This window comes from Pituophis catenifer, unplaced genomic scaffold (assembly GCF_029215685.1).
Source record: "Pituophis catenifer annectens isolate HBS135680 unplaced genomic scaffold, rPitCat1.0.hap2 SCAF_1, whole genome shotgun sequence".
Classification (NCBI taxonomy): Eukaryota; Metazoa; Chordata; class Lepidosauria; order Squamata; family Colubridae; genus Pituophis; species Pituophis catenifer.
This window is the reverse complement of record NW_027256881.1, coordinates 243,424,436-243,437,766: the sequence shown is the minus strand read 5'-3', so window position 1 is coordinate 243,437,766 and position 13,331 is coordinate 243,424,436. Positions and strand designations below refer to the sequence as shown.

The 13,331-nt window shown below is 40.3% G+C and overlaps 1 long non-coding RNA gene across 1 annotated transcript; it reads right to left on the bottom strand.

Moving 5' to 3' along the window:
• Positions 1-493: 493 nt before the first annotated feature.
• LOC139327534 (uncharacterized) lies at positions 494-2,597 on the bottom strand. Its single transcript, XR_011601668.1, has 3 exons — positions 2,564-2,597; positions 1,113-1,311; positions 494-690 (listed from the first exon to the last, which is right to left on the bottom strand). It is a non-coding gene; the product is annotated as an uncharacterized lncRNA (long non-coding RNA).
• Between the last annotated feature and the right edge of the window lie 10,734 nt (positions 2,598-13,331).

Here is a 13,331-nt window from a genome sequence, read left to right as displayed (position 1 = left end):
TTTACATTCTTTTGGAAATATCTCTAACCAATGGAATTAAATGAGCTCAAAACATTCCCTCCTGACAACCTTGGGCGGTTTTTAAAGGCACAGTGTGGGGGGGAAATGGACACAGTTTGCTGGCCAGGCAAACTAGGGTGAAGGTATTTATCTTTTTATGGTTTATTTTAACATTTTTTTCCTAACAGAATTTTAAATTCTTGTCTCTAGGGATTAGAGACATTTAATAGTTACATTTACCCTGAAGGCACATAAAGACTTTGACACCATACACACACAAAGACAAGGGAAAGAGAAAAGAAAGGGAAAACAGAACCCTCAAGTTTACACACCCTGGTCATTCTCACCATAAATCTTAGTTTATTTAAATTAGGAAACACAAAAATCTAGACGGGAAGAAAAATCAAAATGTTACTATATTTTTCTTTTCTTTTAAGTATCTTTATTTAGCCAAATTGGTTTTCAAGCGTCCCTGAACAAAGTCCATCTCTTGCATAATTTCCTTGCTCATATCTTCCTCATACCAGCCATCGCCTCTCATCCCAAGCGTCGAGCAAGTCTCCTAGTGGGGATCCTGGCAAGACCGTTGAGCAGGAACTTCTCATGTTTCTCTATAACCGATGTAGAGATGCAATTGGCTCTGCCAGGTCTCCCTTGCAGCCAAGCTTCTTTACAAGCTTCCTGTCCCACCTGTGTTGGTTTTCAGACCAAAACAACAACAAAGGGTCTTGGAGGACTCTGGTTCCCTTCTCAGAGTACGGTCCCTCCTTCCTAGGGAACAGCCTGCCAGCAGTTTTCAGACCAAAAAAGGTTCTTGGACCACCTCTGCTTCCCTGCAGTAGTATGTGCACCTTTTCCGTTCCATTTTCACACAGCCTCTCCCTTTTCCCTAACAGAAGGTCCTGCACTCCAGCCAAACCCCCTTGCTTTCCAGACTCTTGTCAATCATGGTCCTTTGGGACTGATGAACAGCCTGGGGGAAGGCTAGGAAAGGCATGGAAGGAGCAGGATCCAGCTGTGACTGGGAGAAGGGTCCTCTCACTCACACACAGGCATACACACAGTTCCCTTGCTCTCCTGGGCTTTAAAAGTTAAAATTTAGAGGTACTCACCTCCTTTCCACGCAGCCCTTTACTACCCTTGCTCCAAAGGGGCAAGGTCCGGGGAACCCACAGACACAAGGGGTCTGCTGCCATCAAGGTGGAGGTTTATCCGAGCCAGATCCGTTGGTCAGGTTAGCTTGGAATCCCATCTGGTGTACTAAATTGTTGGAAGAAAAATCCAGTCCGGTTCCAAGCCGGGAGAACGATGCTGGAAATGAAATGGAGGCAGGCTGAAGAAAAGGAAGTCTCTGTTTATTTGGTAGCCAGAAACTAGTTGATAGCAGAATGATTGTGGGGTGGCTGATAAAATAGGAGTTGAGAGTAAGTAGTTTTTTATACATTCTTTGGGGCTTTGTGATTGAGATGCCTGTTCTTATGTAAAAATGTGTCCTTTAATATTTTAATGGCTGTTGCCAGATTTCTAGGGGGGTCATGTAGGGGTCATTGTTGGCTCTACAGGCAAAAGGGGAAATACAAATCCCAGGTGTTTGTCTGAGCTAATCTTGTCAGCTTTGTCATGCCTAATTGTGTTGCTTATTTGGAGTCTCATGAATAAATTGGCTGAATGGATACAAAATCTCGGTTCCTAAAGACCAGCCACTTAAGTTTCTGCTTGAGGCTATTTTCCTATGGCAGGAAAACTGGGGCTGCTTTCTGCCTTAGTTAAGATTTTTCTTCTCTTCTCCTTTAGGAGACATACTCTATCCTGCCTCTTTTTAATATTAAGAATAAACAATATTTTAATCTGCGGCTTCCTACAGAAGTAAAAGCGTTCCAGAAGGATTTGCTTGGTGGATCACTTTTCTTCAGGGTTCTTAAATGCATCTTCTCTGCGTTATTGGTTTATAAAGGCCAGCTAAGATTTTGTTCGGAGCTACAAGGGACGCCAACGTGTAAAGTAGGAGACTCAGGTGGGGTGCCCATGAAGTAAGTGCACCATCCCAGGCAGCATGCAAGATTTGCAGCGTCTTGAATGTCCTGTTCCAGTACTAAAGATAACTAAGTCCCTTGAGCTTTTTGCACGCACACACGCTCGCGCACGCGCATCCTTAAAAAAAGAAGAAAAAAAAAAGCAAATGAGGTAAAAAGAGCGGGGCGGGATTCCTTTTACTTCTTCCCCTTCCTTAGAACGGGGCCATGGAAGGTTCGGCGCCGGAGCTCAAAGAGCCTTTGAGGACAGCGCGCGCCAGCTGCAAACAGCAGCTGCCTCGGCGGCCGTCCGGGGAACATCCAGAGGCGCGCGCGCGCCCGCCCCGTCGGCACCGCGCGCCGCTTGGGACCCGTCCTTCTGCTGCTTCTGCGCTTGCTACGTGCACACTGACACTGTCCTCATGGCAAAGCCCAAGCCGGGCTGTACCATTTAGCATCCTCCCCCCCCCACCCACCCCGAAAAAGGGGAAGAGAAGGCGGCGAGCCGAAGCACGCGCGTCAAAAGCAACGTACGGAGTCCTGAGACTCACCCTGGCGTGAAAGCTTGTCCCCAATGAAAAAAAGAGGTTGGCTGGCGGCAACCATTGAGGGGAAGGGAGGTGTGGGAGCGCGGTACTGAAGCCCGGGCAAGTACAGTTGGTTCCTCCCTAAAGTAAGGACGTGCAGAAACGAACGCGCCGCACCCCGCGCTGTAACTCACAGGGAAAGGAAGGAGGGAGTTGCCCGGCCCTCGGGCACGGAGAGGATCTTTCGGATTGGCCGGACCGGCGGAGGGCGCGACTGCCGGGTAGCCGGACGCAACTCCCATTGGCCAGTCGTAGCGTCGCGTCACGAGCTCGATTTGCATGAAGTTAGGGCGGGGCGGGGGAGCAAAAGGGAAAGCAGGTTGCGCGGCTGCAGTGGTCGGCATGGGTTGGTGTGTGTGAGCCGCGCCGGGCTGGGCTGGCTGGCTGGCTGGCTTAGGGAGCGCGGAGAGAACAAGAGGCTTTTGCCACCGCCCTCTTCCTCTCCGGCTGGAAAGGGAAAACGGTCCCTCAAGGCTTGAATCCCGGAAGCTGGCGCTGTGGAAGGAGAAGCGCGAAGCTGTACCAGGCAGCGCCAGGCAAGCGCTACTCCAAGTTCAGGTACTTCGGAGAACTCCGCGGAGAGTGAAAGTGGGACTCCGGACGTGGTCTCCGTTTGGCGAACGGGCGCAAATTAGAGGGAAAGTCCCTTCTTTCCGAAACGGGAGAACTTCGGCAAAAGGAATTTAAAAAAAAAAAAAAAAAAAGCAAGACGGCAGGACCTTCGCCGAGGACCCGGAGTCGGTGGGGTTCGAGCGAGGTCACGGACAGACCTGACTTCGCCCGGCAGGTAAAAAAAAAAAAAAAAGAGCGCTTCGACTTTCGGTGTGGCGATTTGCTTTTAGTGCGTTTGCCCGCGGGGTATTGAAATTGCAAATTGTGAGTGATGCTTTGCCCGAAGAACCAGCCCTGCCTAATCGCTGGAAAAAGTTTATCCGGTCTGCCTTTGACGCCCTTTGAACTGAGGATCGCGTAGAGAGAGGATCGCTGTTTGCTCCTGGAGGATGTTGGAGAACCGCTTGTTGAGCTGCGGGGTTGAAAGTGATAAAAGCATCAAGTTGCCTTATAATGTAGTAGGACGAATACCGTGGATGTATGTACTGGGTCCCCGAAGGAAATCTCTGCAGGACCAAAGATCCGATTCATTCCGCTAAAAATCAATGGGAATTTTGTTACTACTCTGACAAGTGGGTGAATTGTTCTCCAGAGGGAGAGGGGACTTTTATTGCAACAGTTCCCCCCCACCCCACCCCACTCCGCTCAGTAGCATCTCTTGCCTTTCTGAAACACTTGGGGTAGTGTAGATAAAAGTATTTTCCTAAGTATTTTCCCAAGCAATTTTGTCTTGGGAATGAGTGGTGATGGAGAGGAAGGTCCCCTAAATTTATTTAAAGAGTGGGTTTATATTTTACAGAGCTGAGGATGAATATAAAACAGTCCTCTGCTCTCCTGTTATGTTAGACTACAATTCCATGCTCCCCGACTCAAATCCAATGGCTACACTGTCCTGAGGAATGGGGGGAATTGCAGATCTGGAGGGCATAGCCATAGGAGAAAGGAAAGCCGTGGCCGAAAGTTTTGTTGTTTTGCTATTGTGTTACACAAGACAAGGAGACTGAAAAGGAAGCTCCCTTGAAATTATTTAGAATCAGGTCTAAATTTCTGAAATAATGCAGACAAACAGTTAATAAGGACAGTGATCCTGCTGATATATGTTTTTATTTCAGGTGCTCAGTTAGAGGGTGAGGTGGGGTGAGATAGGGTGATTGCCTGTCATTGGTACCCTAGAAGCGGATGCCTGTTTGGTTAATTCTCCAGAAGCAGGTGAGCCACTGACTAACGCACATTGTGCTGCTATGTCCCCACTGTGCGTGTGACAGCGGCTAACCTGCTTCTCGGACATCACTGTGTCATCTTCTGTAACTCACCTGCCCTCTAGAAGCAGCTACATCTTGGAGCCTGATGACTGCCCTTCCAACCTGAATGCCATAAGGAGAAAGGTTTCTCTTAAAAAGTTGAATGTCCAACCTTTTAACAACTTGCACAACCATACCTACTGTAAGAAAGCAGACTTGGCAGTCAGAATGTTTTTTCCCATTGAGTGTATTGGAAAGACTCAGAATGAAATGCATTTGTTATCATTTTAAGCAATCTGTTTTTTTTTTCAAGGAACTTTAGACTAGAAAAAGTCTGGATTTAGTTGGAATGACTCAGATTCTTCCTGTGAAATGGTTATGTGATGAGATCTAAATCTGCCTAGAAAGATTATAAAATAAGTAAGGAATTGAACATCCCCTCCCTTAAACATGCACGTACAGATAGCATCTCACCCAATCAGACAGACATTATTTTCTTGAAAACTTCCATAAAGGAGATTTTATTGAGTTTAAGATCTGTCATGGCAGTAATGAAGAAATGAATTCTTCAAACAGGTAAGGAGACTAATCTTGAGAGCATTAATTTCCATTACTTTTTTTATATGTAAGATCTATCTCTGGAGTCCTCCTCCTTCCTAAATTTATCTTCCTCCCAGAATGAATTCTTGTTCCTTCATTTGAGGCAGATTTTGGCTGGTGCTATTGAAGGCACTGTGGAATCTATCCTCAAATTTTGATGAAAACAGCAACACAGTTTTAAATCATTTATTAGATACTTCAAAATTATGCAGAAAACTAGCTTTACATTTGCCGTTTAATTTTTCTTCCTTTCAATGTCATCTGCCATAAAATGTGTCGGCTCAGACGTGCAATTTTTAGTCATCGTTCCTTTTTTTTCCAGACAGTTTTTGCACACTGCAAAATGGCTTATTTTCACACATTTTCTATTTTATACCAGAATGTAAAGAAGAATGGTTTATGGTCGGTTTCATCCAACACTGGGAAAAATTCACCTTTCCCTGGGCCTCATTTTGCAGCTGCTCTTCTGACAAGGGAAAAGGACTTTATTCTGAACTGGTTAGTTTTGCTGAAATATAAATGAATCAAAACAGAAAAGTAGCTGAAGGATGACATCCAGAAAAGCTATAGACTGGTTGCATCTGAGATAGGCCAGCTGAGAATAGGCCAATTTGCTTCACATAAACTGCAATAGATATAATGAAATTTAAGTGGAACTAGCATAATTTAGAAAGCCAGTTGGTGTAGTGGTTAAGGCACCAGCGTAGAAATGGAGGCTATGAGTTTCACTCTTGCATTGGGTATAAAGCTAGCTGGGTAAACTTGGGCCAGTCATTTTTCTCAGCCCTAGGAAGGAAGCAATGGGAAACCACTTCTGAAAACTTGCCAAAAAACTTCAGGGAATTGTCTGGACAGTCTCTGAGAATTGGGCACAATTGAATAGAAGGGGGAAAAAACATAACTTACTAATATGCAGCATATATTGGAGTGAAGATTCATACATTATAATTGGTATTTTAATGTTGATTATACCAAATTTTGGGCTTAGGTTTGAGAATGGATTTATATTAGATATGTGAATGGATTTATTTAGTCCATTGGAAATAATATAGTGTGATGAAAATATTTCTTTCTTATATAAGAGTTTTAGGTTATAGAAACCTTTTATTCCAATTCACTGTATGCCTCAACCAGAAATTATCAGATTTCCATGGTTTCTATCACTTTAATTTCTTCTGTTAAGCTTTTTTTGTGTATTTTATAATTTAATCATTTCTTGCAACAGTCTCAACAAATAAATAATGGAACTTCCACATTATTAAGAGGGAACTAAGTTTAAGAGAAAGAGAGACAGAGAGAGAGACCACCTAAGCATCCATTAATGACACTGCTAAACTGGAATGCTTACGCTAAATTCCCAACATAATTATCTTCCAAAATTCCCAATACAACAGACTGTAGTGGTTCATTATTAAAATAATTTTATTTTACTTTCTCACAGTTTATTTATTCACAATCCTGGAACATTCAGGAAGATGATGTTGAAAATGTTAAGAAAGGAGTGCGCAGATGGAAACACAGATTACTCTGAACAAGTAACAATTCTTTTAACTAGATTCTAGTTAAAAGCTGTGCTGGTTTGTGGACATTCTCATATGTATCTGAAGAGCACAAAAAGCAATTGATGATTTGCAGGCTGTAGAAAGTCTGGCCTACAGAAAGTCTGATTGTAAAAAGCAGGTGCACAACAACCTAACTTACTCTACCTCAAATATTTTGCAATCTATTCATGTACATTTTAATAAAAAGTGTTTTTGTGAGTTATAGTGGATCATAATCCTCAAATTAGTGGGGCCTCTATAGTTTTATAGTTGCCACACAGTCAGCTTTGACTGACCTAGAACACTAAGCAAAGTCAGTCCTTGATATATTTATTATATTGATTTATATAGCTAACCATTTCATAATTGCAGCTTTGGGTGTTGGACATCCAGAATAAACAGAATTAGCAGGACACCCAAAACCAACAGAATAAAAATAATAACAGACAACATTGACACAATACTTTAATGTCAAATACCTTTTAATATTCAGTGCTGTTCACTGCTATCCTGAATCTCACATGCTTATGCTCAAAAACGATTAAATGACTTTCTATATATATTTTTTTAATTTCATAATTTTAAGAGAGGGATGTTTCTAAACCTCTTGCTTATATCTGTACTAAGAAGCAATATTTATTTGTTAGATTAATGTCGCATTTTTCCTTCAGGAGCTCAATGTGGCAATAGTTTCAGTGGTAAGTGCCTACTAATCTATTGTGTGATTAGTTATCAGCATGTTAAGAACTGAGATAATCAATAACTTTGTATTGTAAATGTGAAAACTCAAGCCCACAACAAACCCTTTCAGGATTGAACTGTAAACTCCTTAAGCAAAATAGAAAAACAAAATTATGCAATCTGAGAAGCAGATAGGAAAATGCTTTCAGTCTGTAAGGAATCTGCATAGAAGGATGTTCAATTTCTTAATGTCTTTTTCACTAAGATACTCTTGTTTTCCTTCCTTTTATTTTTCTGGAGAAGGCAGCTGGAGGATGAAGCAAAGATGAATGAAATGTTTTGGTTTCTAATGTATTATGGAGTCTGTAAGTATACCAGCATGATCCCAAGAGACTATAAATAGCATTTTGGGCCGAGAGCACCAGAACGGCACATGTTCCTTACATAAAAATGTAAGCACAGCCTTATGTAATGCTTCTTAAAACTAGTTGGCAGAAAATTCCACCAGGACAGAGCATTCAGTCATCCAGAAACAGCCAGAATGTTCTGATCCAGATTGGTTGATACTGCTAAAACCATCTGAGTATATAGAGTACCCTCCAACCAGGTTGGCTGAAAAGGATCCTGTGGCCTAGTTGATATAAACTGCCCTGGCAGAGTGAGGCCTTTATCCCAGGAACCAGATTTAGGGTGGTTTTTTTCCTTTTTTGCCTCTCCATCCACAGTCTATAATTTACCAGCTTTTCCCCTTGCTAAGGGACCAGCTTAGTGAAAAAGCACATTCCTGCCCAGCATATGATTCTGCATTTAATCTTAGCTGTCTTTTTGGAAAATACTTTTTGCTAGTCATTGTGATTGAATCCTGCCATAACTTTACTTGAATAACTTTTTCCAGGGGGCTATTTACATTTAAATGCTGCAGCAAAAGAAGAGTGTAGTGTAGTCTCTATACAGTGTGCTATATAATAAATCTATGATGCTTCAAGGTGCCACATGACTCAAATTGTAATGACTAGTTTGATGCATCATAGTAAGCCAAATGATGACTTGCTTGCTTGTCGCTTAATGTGATACATAATACAACCCGTATAGTTTGTAAATCATCTTGGATGCTTTACTGTATTAGAGGAAGCCAGCTAATTATGCTTTATTCTCTAAACTATGTTTTTTTAAAAAAGGGGCTTAGCATTAGTTATACGCAAAATGTTGTTAGAGAGCTCCAAAATATTACTTTCTTTCTTCAAATTGTGCCAATTCCACCATTTAAGGGATCTAGCATTTGGGGGAAAGTTAATCTCTGAACCAATAATAATTCAGGGCCTGAAACAGGCCATTCATAGAACAATAGAATTTGCCCACCTCTGCATGTTGAGTGAAGATTCCTTTGTTTTTTCCACCTCTGATCTACCGAGTCCAGGGTGTCTTCCATTTTGGCTTTCATCTCAGCATGAGCAAACCCAATTACACTGCTTCAGTCTGTTACCAGGAACTGCCTAGATTCTGTTTTCCAGGGAAAGTATCATTTTGTCCTCTAGATACATATTTTTTTGTAGTCATTTTATTAAACATTACAAATATAAAGATGAAAACTAATGCAATCTTTAAAAAAAAGACAAAAATAGTAAAATAGAAAGTGCAGAAAAGAAAAAATAGAAAGAAAAGATAATATAGTAAAGAAAAAGAAAATAAATATTGCATATAAAGTAATTAACTTCCCCCTTCATCACAAATAATTTCAGCAAGTTAATCACTTTCTCCTAAAATACTACAAATGATTTTCCCTTATCTCACACATAGATGTTTTCTATGAAGCCATAATTAAGGGGGAAATATTTTGGTCCATGAGCTAATGAAACATCACCTTGATGGTACAGTAATAAGCTACATAATTAAATTGCTGGGGATATTGTTCCTATTCCTTCTGCCCTAGAATAGCAGAATTCTGTAATCTGGTTTTTTTATGCACCTGTTTATTTGCTGAGATTCCAAAGTTGGTTAAAATCCTGTGTTGGAAAGCTGGAGGGATGGGGATTTAGTAATGGATCATCATTTGTATGTTTAACTTGCATCACTAGTAAAGATACAAGTTACTATACTTGATTACTGTTCACCTGCCTGGAACCCTCACTGTATTTCAGACATCATTACATTAGAGAGGGTCCAGAGATATTTTTCTAGGAAAGTTCTCAAATATTTTGCTTGAAATAAAATTCCTTATACCACCAGGCTTGAAATCGTAGGTCTAGAAAGCCTTGAACTACGTTATCTACGTTTCGACCTATGCTTAGTTCATAAGATTATTTACCAAAACATTCTACTTGTAAGTGAATTCTTTAATTTCAACCATAATAATACAAGAGCCATCAATAGATTTAAACTCAATATAATTCACTCTAATCTTAATTGTAGGAAATATGACTTTTGCAATAGAGTAGTAAATGTCTGGGACAATCTACCTGATCCTGTTGTTAGTCTCTCTAATCCCCATACCTTTTACCATAAACTGTCCACCTTGGAACTTTCATGTTTCTTAAGAGGTCCCTAAGGGGACATGCATAAGCGCACCAGTGTGCCTACCATCCCTGTTCTACTGTTCCCAATTATATGTAATCATTCTATGTGTTTATGGCTATGCTTTGCCAATTTATATCCTTTTTTTTGTGCCAAAAATTTTTCATGTGTCCATGTCTGCGTCTACTTTGTTACTTGTTTTCTTATTTGTTGACAAAATAATAATAATAATAATAATAATAATAATAATAATAATAATAATAATAATATTTTTTTAAAAAAAAAGAAGCAATTCCAGCAGTTGTCACCTCATTTTTTTATAGCCCTGTTCCTACTCAAATGTTACTGCTTGTGGAATTTTACTAATATTAGAGTAAGGACTTCACTAAAGTCAAGTTTTTGTTTAATGTCTTGTCTGAACTCTCTCTTTGTGTGTGTGTGTGTGTGTGTGTGTGTGTGTGTGTGTGTGTGTGTGTGTGTGTGTGTTCGTGCATGGGTGTCCATGTGCATATATAGGCAAATGCGGACAGGATAAACAGTAAACCCTTTCAAACCTGGCTTGCCTCTTAGTGTCTCAATAGACTTGCTATTGCCTTCTTCTAAGATGTTTGTGGAAGATCCTAATGTAGCTTATAGTTCTGGTATTTCTGAAGGCATTCAATCCAGGTGTACTAATTAACTAGGTCCAATTCTGTGTGGCTTCTTGAGACTAGCCAAGATTGGCTAAATTCCAATAAAGGATAATATTTGTAGCTCAAGAGTTGAAATGAGGGATCTTTGGTGCTCTCTGAGCTTGGTTGTTTTCTTGCAGATGTTTCATTACGTAAATTACCGTAGGTAACATCATGAGTGCACTGGCTAAATTCTGCCACCTAGCTGGGTGTGGTAAGAAGTGGTTCACAATTATTACTCAGATGGCATTCCTCATAGCTGGGATAGTTCTGGAAGTTTTGTGTTAGGTTTCAGAAAACCTGTTTTTAAAATATTTCTGCTGACCTCTTTTAATATAAACTATATATTTGTACTTCATAAATCGTATTGTTCCATTCAATTTTCATCTACTTCATACAGTGATATATTCATTTCTCGTGCTGAATCTTAATCCAATGAATCTTCATCCAATTTGTTGGTCTACTGATTAGATTTTACACTGTTTATTGGAATGAATAGTCTTTTTCTTTCATTTTTACTATGCCTTGTCTAAGTACTTTCATTTTCCTTTTTTTTCATTAAATTTTGTAATATCTTTGATGGCATTTTTTGTGATTTTGTAAAAGTGAATTGAAGCCATTAATCCTCTCAGGTGTTTTAGAATTTACTTATCACTGTCATTGTCTATGCTGATTGGGACAGATCAGAATTTAAATCCACAATATTGAGAAGGTGCAGTACAATCTCTCTCTGCTCCCCTTTTCTGTTTCTTTCCCACATTATTTTTAGTTACCTGGACAAAATGTCTGATTTTACAATTGGCTTTCTACACTATATATTCTTTAGATATTTCTGTAAACTGCCTTCTTTAATTAAAATTATAAAATTGATTCCCAGGACCTGATTTCCTAAATTATAATGTAGAATTTCATCATATGATAGCAACTATCCAAAATAGTGTTGTTCTTTTGCATTACAATTAAAGGGCTACTATTACTGATCTTATTAAATCCTAATAACAGAGTTATGTAGCACTAAGGGTTTGATTTCTAAAAAAAAAGCTATGGCAGTGAGCTGGTGTTCTTGAGCCACATCCAATGGCATTTCCTAAAAGTAAGTATGGTATATAAGTATGATCGTGGAAAAAGACACTCTAAAATAGCTGCACATTCACTAAAAACTCTTCTATTTAATATTGATAGGTTAAATCAGTTAAATTAAACCAGTTGCTTGGAAAACAATTTCTACTACCACCTTGTCCTTGTATCAGACATGCAGATCCTCTGAATGGAGCTCCATTTTTCTAAGAGACGATTATTGTCAATTCTTGCTGCAGCCTTTCGTCCCCTGAAAATCTGCTCCATCTCCAAAGAACTGAGGGCCACCTAGCATAGCAAGAATGGTACAACCACTGCAAAAAGGGGTTAAAAATTAAGGACCTTTCCTTTTTCCCAAGCAGCAGCTTCAATTGGATTGGTGGGCTTTCCGTAAATGGTGGGCTTTTTAAAATTTACTTGCTTAGATTTGTATGCCACTCCGGTCAGGAAATAGCTCTGAGCATCTGACATTCCTCATTACAGCAGTCATATTAAAGTACAGTTAGGACTATTAGCCTCGATGCCAGTGCAGGCCATTTGTTGGGAGACTAATGGGCTTCCTTGTGCCATTGGTTAGCCAGTGTAAGAACAGATTGCTGTAGGCTAAATGGGCCAGAGGTTTGATCCAGCAGGGCACTGTTTATATTCGTGCATGGCAATATAAGTCATAATCTACAACCATAAAAACATTTTTGTGGGACTGCTTATCTAAATCGAAGCCATTGGCTGCTGAAAGGATTCAGTTCAAACTGACACTAGCTGATTCATTGTTAACCCTTTATAAGTAGATAATTCTATCAGTTTCATAAAAATAAGTTTATAATTGAAGTAAGTGGGTTCCTTGGGATTACATCGAATTGCAAAAGGCATTTTTAGAAGCTAAAAAGCAAACTGAGGAAGAAAGGCCTTTAATAAGAGCCATCTGATAACCTTTTGAAAAACTGATGGTTGTGGTTTTCCTTCGAGTACTGCACAATAGCGAATTAGAGCTAGCTTTTTTCACCTCAGAAAGAGCTAAGAATGCTTCCCCTTGGCAAAGAGAAAGGAAAGCAATAGATTCAGACTCCCTGTTTCTTTGGATCCCCTAGCACTACTTGATGGACTTCCAAACTCTCCAGAATAGATTTTGAAGAAGCACGGAAGGCAGCAGGAGGAGGGGGGATATGTTACCGGAGGAAGGATTCTATATTGCCAGTAATATTTCTTGGTTGAGTCAGATTAAAGCTCTCCTGCTTTACTAGATACTCCCCTGCCCACTGAACAGGGAGTAACTGCCAATTGCTAATACCATCAGCATGGCTTAAACTTCACAGATTTACTGTTCTTAAAATTCCACACCTGGGGAAGCCTGCTAATCAGTTGGCTTGCAGGTACAAGTTTGGGCCGATGGCTAAATCTAGCCATCTGTCCAAACCTTCTGCTAACTACACCAGTGCTGTGCTTGGCAGATGGTTTCTTCCTGGATGCGGACATTCAAAAGGGAGAGGGTGTCAAAGCCAGAGGGTTGAACTACTGACATTGTTTAACACACCCTATGCACCAAAATCAGGACTTCCATCTTGCTAGCTAGAACACCTAGCTAGAACTGAGGCTATAGAGGCAGAACAATAATCAGCAGCAGGGATAGTAGATTTCATGTCGGCATGTTATGTTGGCTGAAAACTCGGTAGGTAGTACTAACTGACTTATACGAAAGTTCGCAATCATGTAAAAAGCCTTCCTTGACACAATTGTCCTCTTCATTTTCCATCCAGTCCTTAGGAGCCATTTACAGTGACCAAAAGTGCCCCCTATTGCT